Raw genomic sequence first — 13,685 nt, 5'->3', positions numbered from 1 at the left:
TTGTATATCAATAAAGTAAATTACTTGGATAATCTATGGCATGGTGTTTACTCTTATTGTATAGGAATTGATGATTACAGGTTAGAAATTTACAGAAATCGGACCCAGAGAGGTCACATAATGCAATCCACATATGAACTACATTTGGAGCGCCCCCACGCAAGGGCAATGGGGTACTCGGCACCGGGTCCTTCGGTTCGGGGGATGTCACGGTGGCCCGACCCGGTCCGTGGCCCTTTGACGGACGTCCAATAAAGAAAAGAGTTTTTATGGTTTTGGGAAAGGTCTTTAACCCCTTCCCGACCTGTGACGCCACGTAGGCGTCATGAAAGTTGGTGCCAATCCGACCTGTGACGCCTATGTGGCGTCATGGAGGGATCGCGTCCCTGCAGATCGGGTGAAAGGGTTAACTCCAATTTAACCCGATCTGCAGGGACAGGGAGAGTGGTACTTCAGCCCAGGGGGGGTGGCTTCACCCCCTTGTGGCTACGATCGCTCTGATTGGCTGTTGAAAGTGAAACTGGTGAAATATTACAATCCAGCCATGGCCGATGCTGCAATATCATCGGCCATGGCTGGAAACCCTGATATGCCCCCCCCCACCGCCACCGATTGCCTCCCCAGTCCTCCGTCCTGTGCTCCGCTCCCCGTCCTCCTGTCCGCTCCCCCCGTGCTCCGATCCCACCCCCCCATGCTCTGATCCCCCCTGTGCTCCGATCCCCCCCCATACTTACCGAGCCTCCCGGTGTCTGTCCGTCTGCTCCATGGATGCCGCCATCTTCCAAAATGGCGGGCGCATGCGCAGATTAGTTCTAGGTACATTTTGATCACTGTGATAAAACCTATCACAGTGATCAAAATAAAAAAAATAGTAAATGAACCCCCCCTTTATCACCCCCATAGGTAGGGACAATAATAAAAATAAAGAAAATATATTTACTTTTATTTTTACACTAGGGTTAGGGTTAGAACTAGGGTTAGGGTTAGGGCTAGGGCTAGGGTTAGAATTAGGATTAGAATTAGGGTTAGGATTAGAATTAGGGTATGTGCACACGCTGCGGATTTCGCTGCGGAACCGCAGCATTTCCACAGCTGCGGGTCCGCAGCGGTTTCCCATAAGTTTACAGTACAATGTAAACCTATGGGAAACGAAATCCGCAGTGCACATGCTGCGGAAAAAACCACGCGGAAACGCAGCGGTTTATATTCCCGCAGCATGTCAATTCTTTGTGCGGATTCCGCTGCGGGTTTCCACCTGCTCCAATAGAAAACTGCAGGTGTAAACCTGCAGCGGAAACCGCACTAGAAACCACGATAAATCCGCAGTAAAAACCGCAGCGGTTTTGCACTGCAGATTTATCAATTCCGCTGCGGAAAATTCCGCAATGGAATCCGCAGCGTGGGCACATACCCTAAGGCTATGTGCACATGGAGCGGATTTAGCTGCGGATTCGTGGCGGATTGGCCGCTGCGGATTTGTAGCAGTTTTCCATCAGGTTTACAGTACCATGTAAACCTATGGAAAACCAAATCCGCTGTGCCAATGGTGCGGAAAATACCGCGTGGAAACGCTGCATTGTATTTTCCGCAGCATGTCAATTCTTTGTGCGGATTCCGCAGCGTTTTACACCTGTTCCTCAACAGGAATCCGCAGGTGAAATCTGCACAAAAAAACGCTGGAAATCCACGGTAAATCCGCAGGTAAAACGCAGTGCATTTTACCTGCGTATTTTTCAAAAATGGTGCGGAAAAATCTCACACGAATCCGCAACGTGGGCACATAGCCTTAGGGTTAGGGTTGGAATTAGAGTTAGGGTTGGAATTAGGGCTAGGGTTGGAAATAGGGTTAAGATTAGGCTTGTGGTTAGGGTTATGGTTAGGGGTGTGTCGGGGTTAGGGTTGTGGTTAGGGGTGTGTTGGGGTTAGGGTTGTGGTTAGGGGTGTGTTGGGGTTAGGGTTGTGGTTAGGGGTGTGTTGGGGTTAGGGTTGTGATTAGGGTTATGGCTAGTTGGGATTAGGGTTAGGGGTGTGTTGGGGTTAGTGTTGGAGTTAGAATTGAGGGGTTTCCACTGTTTAGGCACATCAGGGGTCTCCAAACACAACATGGCCCCACCATTGATTCCAGCCAATCTTGCATTCAAAAAGTCAAATGGTGCTCCCTCCCTTCCGAGCCCTGTGCCCAAACAGTGGTTTACCCCCACATATGAGGTACCAGCATACTCAGGACAAACTGGGCAACAACTATTGGGGTCCAATTTCTCCTGTTACCCTTGCAAAAATAAAAAATTGCTTGCTAAAACATAATTTTTGAGGAAAGAAAAATGATTTTTTATTTTCATGGCTCTGCGTTATAAACTTCTGTGAAGCACTTGGGGGTTCAAAGTGCTCACCACACATCTGGATAAGTTCCTTGGGGGGTCTAGTTTCCAAAATGGGGTCACTTGTGGGGGTTTGCTACTGTTTAGGCAGATCAGGGGCTCTGCAAACGCAACGTGACGCCCGCAGACCATTCCATCAAAGTCTGCATTTCTAAACGTCACTACTTCCCTTCCGAGCCCCGACGTGTGCCCAAACAGTGATTTACCCCCCACATGTGGGGTACCAGCATACTCAGGAGAAACTGGGCAGCAACTATTGGGGTCTAATTTCTCCTGTTACCCTTGTGAAAATAAAAAATTGCTTGCTGAAACATAATTTTTGAGGAAAGAAAAATGATTTTTTATTTTCACGGCTCTGCGTTATAAACTTCTGTGAAGCACTTGGGGGTTTAAAGTGGTCACCGCACATCTAGATTAGTTCCATGGGAGGTCTAGTTTCCAAAATGGGGTCACATGTGGGGGAGCTCCAATGTTTAGGCACACAGGGGCTCTCCAAACACGACATGGTGTCCGCTAACGATTGGAGCTAATTTTTCATTCAAAAAGTCAAATGGCGCTCCTTCCCTTCCAAGCCCTGCCGTGTGCCCAAACAGTGGTTTACCCCCACATGTGAGGTATCAGTGTACTCAGGAGAAATTGCCCAATAAATTTTAGGACCCATTTTATCATGTTGCCCATGTGGAAATGAACAAATTGAGGCTAAAAGAAATTTTTTGTGAAAAAAAAGTACTTTTTCATTTTTACGGATCAATTTGTAATGAAGCACCTGGGGGTTCAAAGTGCTCACTATGCATCTAGATAAGTTCCTTGGGGGGTCTAGTTTCCAAAATGGGGTCACTTGTGGGGGAGCTCCAATCTTTAGGTACACAGGGGCTCTCCAAACGCGACATGGTGTCCGCTAACGATTGGAGCTAATTGTTCATTCAAAAGTCCAATGGCGCTCCTTCCCTTCCGAACCTTGCCGTGTGCACAAACAGTGGTTTTTGACCACATATGAGGTATCAGTGTACTCAGGAGAAATTGCCCAACACATTTTAGGATCCATTTTATCCTGTTGCCCATGTAAAAATGAAAAAATTGAGGCTAAAAGAAATTTTTTGTGAAAAAAAAGTACTTTTTCATTTTTACGGATCAATTTGTGAATCACCTGGGGGTTCAAAGTGCTCACTATGCATCTAGATAAGCTCCTTGGGGGGTCTAGTTTCCAAAATGGGGTCACTTGTGGGGGAGCTCCAATGTTTAGGCACACAGGGGCTCTCCAAACGCGACATGGTGTCCGCTAAAGATTGGAGCCAATTTTTCATTAAAAAAGTCAAATGGCGCTCCTTCCCTTCCGAGCCCTGTTGTGCGCCCAAACAGTGGTTCCCCCCCCCATATGGGGTATCGGCATACTCAGGACATATTGTACAATAACTTTTGGGTTCCAGTTTCTCTTTTTACCCTTGGGAAAATAAAAAAAATTGTTGCTAAAAGATCATTTTTGCGACTAAAATGTTAAATGTTAATTTTTTCCTTCCATGTTGCTTCTGCTGCTGTGAAGCACCTGAAGGGTTAATAAACTTTTTGAATGTGGTTTTGAGCACCTTGAGGGGTGCAGTTTTTAGAATGGTGTCACTTTTGGGTATTTATAGACCCTTCAAACTGACCTCAAATGTGAGGTAATCCCTAAAAAAATGGTTTTGTAAATTTTGTTGTAAAAATGAGAAATCGCTGGTCAAATTTTAACCCTTATAACTTCCTAACAAAAAAAAATTTTGTTTCCAAAATTGTGCTGATGTAAAGTAGACATGTGGGTAATGTTATTTATTAACTATTTTGTGTCACATAACTCTCTCGTTTAACAGAATAAAAATTCAAAATTTGAAAATTGCGAAATTTTCAAATTTTTCGCTAAATTTCCATTTTTTTCACAAATAAATGCAAAAATTATCGACCTAAATTTACCACTAACATGAAGCCCAATATGTCACGAAAAAACATTCTCAGAACCGCTAGGATCCGTTGAAGTGTTCCTGAGTTATTACCTCATAAAGGGACACTGGTCAGAATTGCAAAAAACGGCCAGGTCATTAAGGTCAAAATAGGCTGGGTCATGAAGGGGTTAAAGGGGAAGTGTTCGTGATGCCACCTGTGGTTTTCGGTCAGGGTGACCGACGCTGCTTAGGGGTCCGCTGGCGTGATGTTATGGCAGCTTGATGGTATACCTTCCCACAGGTGAAGTGTATCCCCAGGGCTTCCCAGTGTGTAGATGGTGGATGGTGTGAGGCGCAGTGAATAACGAGGACACAAGGTTGCAGTCTCTTTACCTTTACTGAAGGCTTCAGTGTCCTCAGTCCAGGGCACCGGATCACAGGGTAGGCAGAGTCCGGCCGGTCTGAAGGCAAATCCAGAGTCCTCTTATCCAGGTGGAATTCAATAGCCTTCCTATGCGCACAGTAACACAGTAGGTCCCTACTTGCATAAGCTCCAATAAGGTCCTCACTGTTATTACTCCTCTCACTGTTCCCCGTGGTCGGATAGAACAAAACACGTATGACTGGTGGCCTGAGGCTTTTTATAGGGACCCTAGAGACGCCCCGGCCCCCACAAGTTGCCACCGTGTCCCCTGTGTATAAAGGTCGGGCAGCCAACGTAGAATTAACTGTCCTGCCAGTCTCTGAAGTAAAGCATAGAGATCCTTACTCCCTCGGTATTCTGGCCACCAGTATTCCTGAACTTTAGAAGGAGGCAGCCTCTCACAGGACAGAACTCCTTCAGGTTTCCTCTCCTTTTGCTATGACTTTGTTTCTCACTCACTGCAATACACTTCTCTTCGATGTCTCTTTCTTAGGATGCTGCCGCACGTGGGGCAGGCGCAGCTTCGTGGACCCTCGTCCTCCTCAGACCGCAGTCTGGATCTGACTGGAACTCCCTCCAGCCAGCTCGGTCTGGAGACCTTTCTCTCTCGGTCCCCAGCCAGGAACTCTCTAACTTTCCCTCCAACTACCAGTTTTACCTAACTGTGAGGAGTGGCCTAGTAAATAGAACCTTTTGCTCCCCCTGGTGGCTGGAGTGTGAAGTGTGTTGTGTGTGGTTGTAATACCTGGACAGAAGATCTCCTTTATTGCCTTCAGACGTAATATCGCTCCCCCTGGTGGGGGAGTCACTGTAGTAGGATAGAGAAAGTTGGACAGGACGTAACTGAAGATTTATATTCTATTTAGGCTTTCAGGGAATTATGAAAGTGATGAAGCATCGACTTTAGTTATTCATGTGGGGCAGACGGACCTTTTGGGTACAAGTTCAGGCCTCCAAACAGGACTCTAAGCCCTACAGACTACGAGTACGTGTTTCCCCTACATCAGGTCACATGCTGACTAGATGTGCTAGGTCTCTCTCAATGCAAGTGAACTGATCGAGGCCGGACACGTCTAGTAGAAATGTGGCTGAAAATATGCAAATTGCACACTTGCCATCACATGCCCGCCCGCTCCAGGTGATGGAAAATTCTGACAGCATGCACTGTGCGCTGAGAATTCACAACTCTGCAGTCACAAAATGACTGGAGGCTTAGGCCCCAACCCTGGACAACTCATGAACCAGGAAGAACACAGAAGATGATATCAGTATTATAAATGGTGCATGATAGGTGTGGGGGTAATATTCGGTTGGGGTAAAGAAGCAGTCACCCCTCTATAACTGCTATACAATTGAATCCCATATTTGCCTCCCACACATTTTGTGGCCTTTTTTGACCCTAGCGAGGAGTAGAACATGTGACTATGTAAGATTCATCGCTGAATAATCAGTATATATATTGCACTCATGGTGCCAACACAAGCTGAGGCAGAACGTGGCACAATGTGGACACTTATGATTTCCCCTATTCACTGGATACAGAAGAACGTGTTGTGGTTCCTGCAGAGCATTGCATTGGCGCAGCTGCTAATACTGCTGGAACGATTAGGAATGGAAATGTTAGTTTTGCTGATTAGAACAAATCCATAGCATGTCTGGAAGCATAAGGCCAAAGGGATGAGGAATTCTAAAGAAGTCTCTCTGAGTAACTTCTTTTCTGCCAACAAGGAAAAGTTGGAATGAAATAAAGGCTGAAAACTCATCTAAAGATATTTTGCCAGCTCAAATTATTAGGGGTATTTTCCACGTGTACAGGTAGGGCAAAAGTTTTGAGACTGTCACAGATTTTGATTTTCACAAAGATTGCTCTTTCAGCTTTTATAGTGGCAATCAGCATTAAATTTAGATTGTTATAAAAAGTGATCAGAGGAATTGCAAAGTCGTTCCATTCCATGAAAACAAGCACAAACCCAAATCAAAGAGACAAGTCCAGTTGCTGTGAAGAAGACTTCAGGCTGCCCATGAAAGTCCAACAAGAAGCGCCAGAACCTTCTCCTAAAGAGGATTCAGCTATGGGAATGACTTAAAACCAGTGCAGAGCTTGCTCTGGAACGGCAGCAGGCAGGTATCGGTGCATCTGCACGCACAATGAGGCAACAGCTTTTGGAGACTGGTCTAATGTCAAGGAGAGCAGCAAAGAAACCACTTCTTTCCAAGAAAAACCATCAAGGACAGACTAACACTCTACAGGGTACGGTTATTTTCTCCTATAAAGCCCCCTTCAGACTGGGACATCTGGAAGAATGATTGTCCAGAGAAGAATAGGTGAGCGCTGTCATGATTTCTGTGTCATACCAACAGTAAAGCATTCTGAAACCATTCTTGTATGGGGGGAATTTCATCCATTGAGGGGGTTTACCCACAATTTTGCCCAAGAACACTGCCATGAATAAAGAATGGGATTTAAAAGTCCTCCAAGGGAAACTTCACCCAACCATCCAGGAGCAATGTGGTGATGGACAATGCTTTTTTTCAGGATGATGAAGACCATGTCACAAGGCAAAAGTGATAAGTGGCTCGGTAAACGAAACAGTAAAACTCCCCAGATCTCAATTTCATTGGGTGAATCATCAATAACAAAAACACAGAAATTGTGATAAACGCCAAGCACTGATTAAGCAAGAATGAGCTGTCATCAGTCAGGGTTTGGCCCAGAAGCAGATATTCAGCTACCGGGGGAAGGGGGGGAAAGGTCAGAAGTCTAGAAAAACAAATGACCTCACTGTATATATTGTCTTTACATAAACTTGATGTATTTGACAGTAAAAGTTTAATAAATAAATATGGTACTTATAATTGCACTTCAGTAACCATAGAAACATCCAACTAAAAGATCTAAATACACCAAATCAGCAATCTTTATGAAACCCAAACTTTTGTGTAAGTCTCAAAACTTTTGGCCATAACTGTATTATATGATACCAAGATAATTTAGTATTCAGATTAGTGATGCGCGAACCAGACGTTGTTCGGGTCCAGCGGGTTCAGCCGAACATCTAAAAAAAAAAAAAGTTTGGTCTGGATACTCGAAAGGTGCCCGAACATCCGTTTGCCATGACAACAAGACAAACACAGGCTCTGATTGGCGGTAAAATTATTAGAATCTCCTCCTACATATACAGTATATAACAAAAGTGAGTACACCCCTCAAATTGTTTAAAATATTTTACGGTATCTTTTCATGGGACAACACTGAAGATATGACACTTTCATACAATGTAAAGTAGTCGGTGTACCGCTGTGGCTTGCATCTCTTTAACAGGCACTGTATAGTAATCTGGTATAATAATAGCTAATTGTCCTCTTGCATTTTAGGTGCAAAGTTAAAAAGTTTCTTCCTCATTTTTATTATTTAGCAGGCATTTGAGTTACCTGCAGATCTTGTGGGGGGTCAGAGTCCAAATGATTTTGTAATAGACAACCAAGAAGTGCGCAGCTCAGCAGACAGGAGCACACGGTCCTGAATACAGATTACAGAGTAATAAACCCCCGAGAAGTGCACTGCTCAGCAGACAGGAGCACACAGTCCTGAATACAGATTCCAGAGTAATAGACCCCCGAGAAGTGCGCTGCTCAGCAGACAGGACCACACGGTCCTGAATACAGATTCCAGAGTAATAGACCCCCGAGAAGTGCGCTGCTCAGCAGACAGGAGCACACGGTCCTGAATGCAGATTCCAGAGTAATAGACCCCCGAGAAGTGCACTGCTCAGCAGACAGGAGCACACGGTCCTGAATACAGATTCCATAGAAAGCATGGGCTTTACAGAGTAATAGACTCCCGAGAAGTGCGCTGCTCAGCAGACAGGAGCACACGGTCCTGAATACAGATTCCATAGAAAGCATGGGCTTTACAGAGTAATAGACTCCCGAGAAGTGCGCTGCTCAGCAGACCGGAGCACACGGTCCTGAATACAGATTCTATAGAAAGAATGGGCTTTACAGAGTAATCAACTCCCGAGAAGGGCGCTGCTCAGCAGACAGGAGCACACGGTCCTGAATACAGATTCTAAAGAAAGCATGAGCTTTGCAGTGCAATAGACCCCGAGAAGTGCGCTGCTCAGCAGACAGGAGCACACACACATGTAGAAAGGATTCAATAGAAAGCAAAGACAACGCATGCGTATTTCAGGCTGTGTGCGCTCAGATAGGAGATACACACTTCTCAGGGGTCTATTACTTTACCAAGCCTATGCTTTCTTTTGAATCAATACTCCGAGCTGTGTGCACACTCAGATAGGAAGCCGTGAGCTCCTGTCTGCTAAGCTAGGCACATCATGGGGGTCTACTGTGCAATCAATGGGGGTCTCAGAACTCGGACCAATACTGTTCTGCAAGCAATTCAAGTGCCTGCTGAATATGAAGAAAGTAAAATATCGAGTTTACTTTTTAAGGTTAACTATGTCTCACCACAAACTGACTGTCTCCAATAACAGCACATCTTCGCTCACTGGTTCATGGGGGGGTCCTACTTATATTTCTCCCCATATATTCACATAGAATCTAGTGTCTGTGATCTTTATAGTTGGCGCTCCAATGATACTCTGTAGACCTGACCCCTGCATTACCACTCTGGATTTGGGAGACGTAGAGCGACAACCCGGGTAGTGATTGTAGCATTCCCAGATCTTACACAATGTAATGTTCCTCAGTAGTCTCTTCTGTTCTACTACAAAATGTCTAACATCAGGCAAGAGTCGGTGTACTGTCCACAACCATTATCTTCTGTAGGACAGAACGCAGCTCTCTGCCACGCGGCAATCCCCTCCAAATCTCCGATAGTGCTAAGCTGCAAACTGACTGTTATTATATATGATTATTAAACAACCACATTCCAATGGAGGACGGATAATAGGAACCAGAAGCGGATTTTGGGCAAATCGCTCTGAACTAAATACACTCGTACAGGCGGAGTGCAGCCTCCGGGCTCCTTACCCAATAATACCTCTTCTGTCTTGGGACTGACATAATTTGCTGCTAGCGATTTTCTGGGAGTAAATTGGAGTCTTTCTCAACAGTTTATTTTATAGTAGTAAGCTGACTGCAATTCATCTTATGCTAGGGTCAAACTACAACTCCCATCCTCCTTGGCGAGAAAGAAGGGTTTCCTACAACAAGTAAACATAGGGTGCTCGGTGCTATCCATGAACAGAAGTCCAGAGCCCAAAGATCTCAATGCGAGAGTCCCTGGTCCCCTTTAAAACTATCTTCACGGGGCACGTTCCCTTCTAAGCTGGCAACGGATATTTGTTAGTCGATCCAACTATCTGTGAAGGTATCTGCAGTCAATTAGATGTGTATGAAGGACCATCAACATTAAATCATCGGCAGATTCCACCAAAATCTGCCAATATAACCTTGGCCTACACGCAAGGGGGAGTCAGGGACTAAGATCCTGTAGTAGAATTGCTGGCATATGACCATGAGGGGCTATGGCTCTTGTTGACTATTGTGGTATAACAAGAACTGCTCACACCTCTGAAATCAACCACCAGACCATTGGGGGACCTGTGGCTGCCATGTTTCCAAAAATATCACATTGTCAGTGCGGCGCCCCAGGGTCCTGGTCGTCGCAGTGGTATTGCTTTCCTCTCGGGGAGAGTGATGCTACGTTTGGAGGCAAAGAAGGATAACTGCATCCAGGTATCACAAACATGCAACATGTTCACACTCCAGACCAGAAGAGGGAGCTCTAAGCCTGCTTTAGGTGAACTCCTCTATAAGAACATCCTGATCTGGAGGTTTGATGGTGTGATATGCTATGTGGGTATCATTTTTGTGTATATTTCTATTTTACTGATTATCATGGTGTTACTGTATCTTGTAGGATGAGTTATTTGCCATCTGATATTCTCCCCACAGTTCTGTATTGTTATCTCTCCATAGGGTCAGTGAATAATGTTGTTTGCTAATATGCTAATGACATGTTTACCTAGCTTGTTGAAACAATGAGCCCCTGAGACCTTCCCCCTCCTGTCCTGTGAATGAGGGGGGGGGAGACTTGTAAATTTCAGGGAGGTGAGACACAGAGATCAGTCTGATGTGGAACCATGATGTGAAGAGCATATCAGAGAGAAGGAAGGGAATATGGACTGTTATCCTCTGTGCTGGATTGTTGGACTTTTATCCTGTTACTGAAATGCATTCGGGTTCTGGAATATTTTATCCTTTGTGTGATGGATCGTATATATGGACCTTTCGTGTTTTGACTCAATAAAGGTCTTGGAATTGTTCACTATTCTCTTGCTCTGTTGATTGTGTGATACCGGAGAAGGAACCCGTGACAGGAGGGAAATGATCAGTTCCTGCCAGAAAGACAGAGGGAAAGGAAGCAGAGGAGCCATGTAGCCTAAAGTGCTGCAGCTCCTGGGAAGAGACATTGAAAGGCAGAACTGTATTGCAGTGAGCGTGAAGGAAGTCAGAGCAAAGGAGAGGATACCAGAAGGGGACCAGCCCTGCACAGCTGCCTCCTTCTGAGGCGCAGAATCCCGGTAGTTGGAACACCGAGGGAGTAAGGACCTTTATGCTTTACTCCAGAGACCGTCAGGACAGTTAATTGCAAGTTACCTGTCCGCACCTACACCCAGCAAACACGGTGGCACCCCTCAGTGGCACCCCTCAGAGGCCGGGGCGTGCTAGAGTCCCTACAAACAGCCTCAAGCCACCAGTCAGACGGGTACTGTCCTATCTGACTACGGGGGACAGAGAGAGAAACACCACATCTGTGAGACGCTTATGTGAAGCCATAGGCAGTAAGGGACTACACCACTACAGTGCAAGGAAAGGCTACTGATTTCCACCTGGACAAGGGGACTCTGGACTTGCCACCAAACCGGCCGGACTCTGCCTGCCCTGTGATCTGGTGCCCTGGACTGTGGCTGCTGAAGTCTTCAGTAAAGGTAAAGAGACTGCAACCTTGTGTCCTCGTTCTTCTCTGCACCTCTCACCATCCACCATCTACACACCGGGAAGCCCTGGGGACATACTTCACCTGCGGGAAGGTATACCATCTAGCTGCCATAACATCGCCTCAGCGGACCCCTTAAAGCAGCGTTGGTCACCCTGACCGAATACCACAGGAGGCGTCACGAACACAAACTTTATCCCTTTTAAAGACCTTTCCCTTTTACACTGACATCCCAGGGCCACGGACCAGGTCAGCCACCGTGACATCCCCCTGTGAACCACAGGACCCGGTACCGAGTACCCCACGGCCCCATGGGGGCGATCCATCTACACCTTATAATGTGGGCTATGATGCTGTCCCTAAATGGGGGCAAGATGCAGTTCCTCGGATGGCCATTAAGAGCCATGCCCCCTCCATGGTGGATCTCTGTTGGATATGATCCATGGTACTGTTGCACATCTCGGCTTTCAGCAGAATTATCCAGCACTCAGACATTGTGGGAGAATTAACTGTTTGTGGAACATACATCAACTGCTATCTGCATCCTCACAATATGGATAATTGCAGGAAAGGCAGGCACTGACAAGCCAGAGAGGTTGCACGGTACAGTATTAAAGGGATGTTGTCAGGTTTATAAGTTATCCCCTATCTATAGGATAGGAGATAACTTTCTGACCAATCCGATAAAGATTAAATTCTCAAGTTTGAAAGTTATCCCTTCTTCATTGGATAGGGGATAACTTCCCGATTGATGGGACTGCCACCGATCTCAAGATCTCTGAAGAGCCCAGGCTGAATGGAGCAGAGGTCGATCATGTGCACAGCCGCTTCATTCATTCTAATAGGAGCACCGAAGATCAGCCGAATGCAGAACTTCGCTATTGCCAGTGCTCCCAGTAAGAGTGAAGGGAGCAGTAGTGTGCATGATCGACCTCTGCTCCATTCAGCCGGGGATCGCTTCAGAGGATCAGTGGGGGCCACGGTGATCAGACCCCAGCAAACGGAAACTTATCCCCAATCCTGCAGATAAGGAATAACTTTTACACTTGAGAACACTCCTTTGCCATCTGCTATCTGCTTAACCCGGCCAGTCCACAGCATAAGCCTGCAGCTGTTGTATCCTCCAACAGGTACAGACTATCTTGCCCATCTCTCCAGAGTCATTTATTTACCTGCCATATGGAGATATCAGACATCAGCTTCAATCCTGACTAAGTGAACATCATTACTATGCCCCTCAGTAAGGAAAGCGCCACATTGTTCTTTTCTGCTGTACGGACACTATGTGTAAATCCTTTCGTTAATCTGATTTGTGACCTTGTGCAGATCATATATCATCAGAGAATGGAACCAACTCTATACAAGCTGCAGCTGTTTTATTAAATCATTTGTTTGGGACGGGATTTATTTTCCTTTTTTCTTCGCTCCGGTGGAGAATAGACAGACATGCATGTATTATCTGGTTGTAGAAAGTGTTGCCAGAAGTCTAAAAAAACATATAATCTACTGTATATCTGCCAACAAGAGGACAACATGCACTCTCTGCTGGACCCCTCAATATAAGGCCTCATTCAGACATCCGCTCTTCACATACGTGTTCTAGCCAGGTTTTTCACATGTTTTATTATCTATAATCACATGTCCGTGTTTTTTTGTGGACCGAGGGGTCAGAAGAAAAACATGGCGACATGTCTGTTTTTGATCCCAGTGATGGATCTAAATTTCCCATACGAGTCTATGGGTCTATGAAAATCACGGACAGCACAAAAGAGTAATCAGAGTACAGGAAACTTTGAATTTTTTTTTTGTATCTGAAAAAATCACTGATGGTAAAAATGGACAGTGACCAAATACTGACGAAACTCGGATCCAAAACGCTGATGAAAATCGGTTCATTTACTGCGTTACTAGAAAAATCATCGACGTGTGAATGAGGCCTAAGGGCAGACATCTTGTTATATTTCCTGCAGTCAGCGCTGAGCAATCCATGGTGCCAGCGCGGA

At 45.7% G+C, this 13,685-nt stretch overlaps 1 protein-coding gene across 2 annotated transcripts in view; it reads right to left on the bottom strand.

The window, feature by feature from the left end:
• MEGF6 (multiple EGF like domains 6) overlaps window positions 1-13,685 on the bottom strand; it is a 514,242-nt gene that overhangs the window by 54,957 nt on the left and 445,600 nt on the right. The gene's annotated exons all lie outside the window — the stretch shown is intronic.

This window comes from Ranitomeya variabilis, chromosome 4, assembly GCF_051348905.1.
Source record: "Ranitomeya variabilis isolate aRanVar5 chromosome 4, aRanVar5.hap1, whole genome shotgun sequence".
Classification (NCBI taxonomy): Eukaryota; Metazoa; Chordata; class Amphibia; order Anura; family Dendrobatidae; genus Ranitomeya; species Ranitomeya variabilis.
This window is presented reverse-complemented; position numbering and strand designations above follow the sequence as displayed.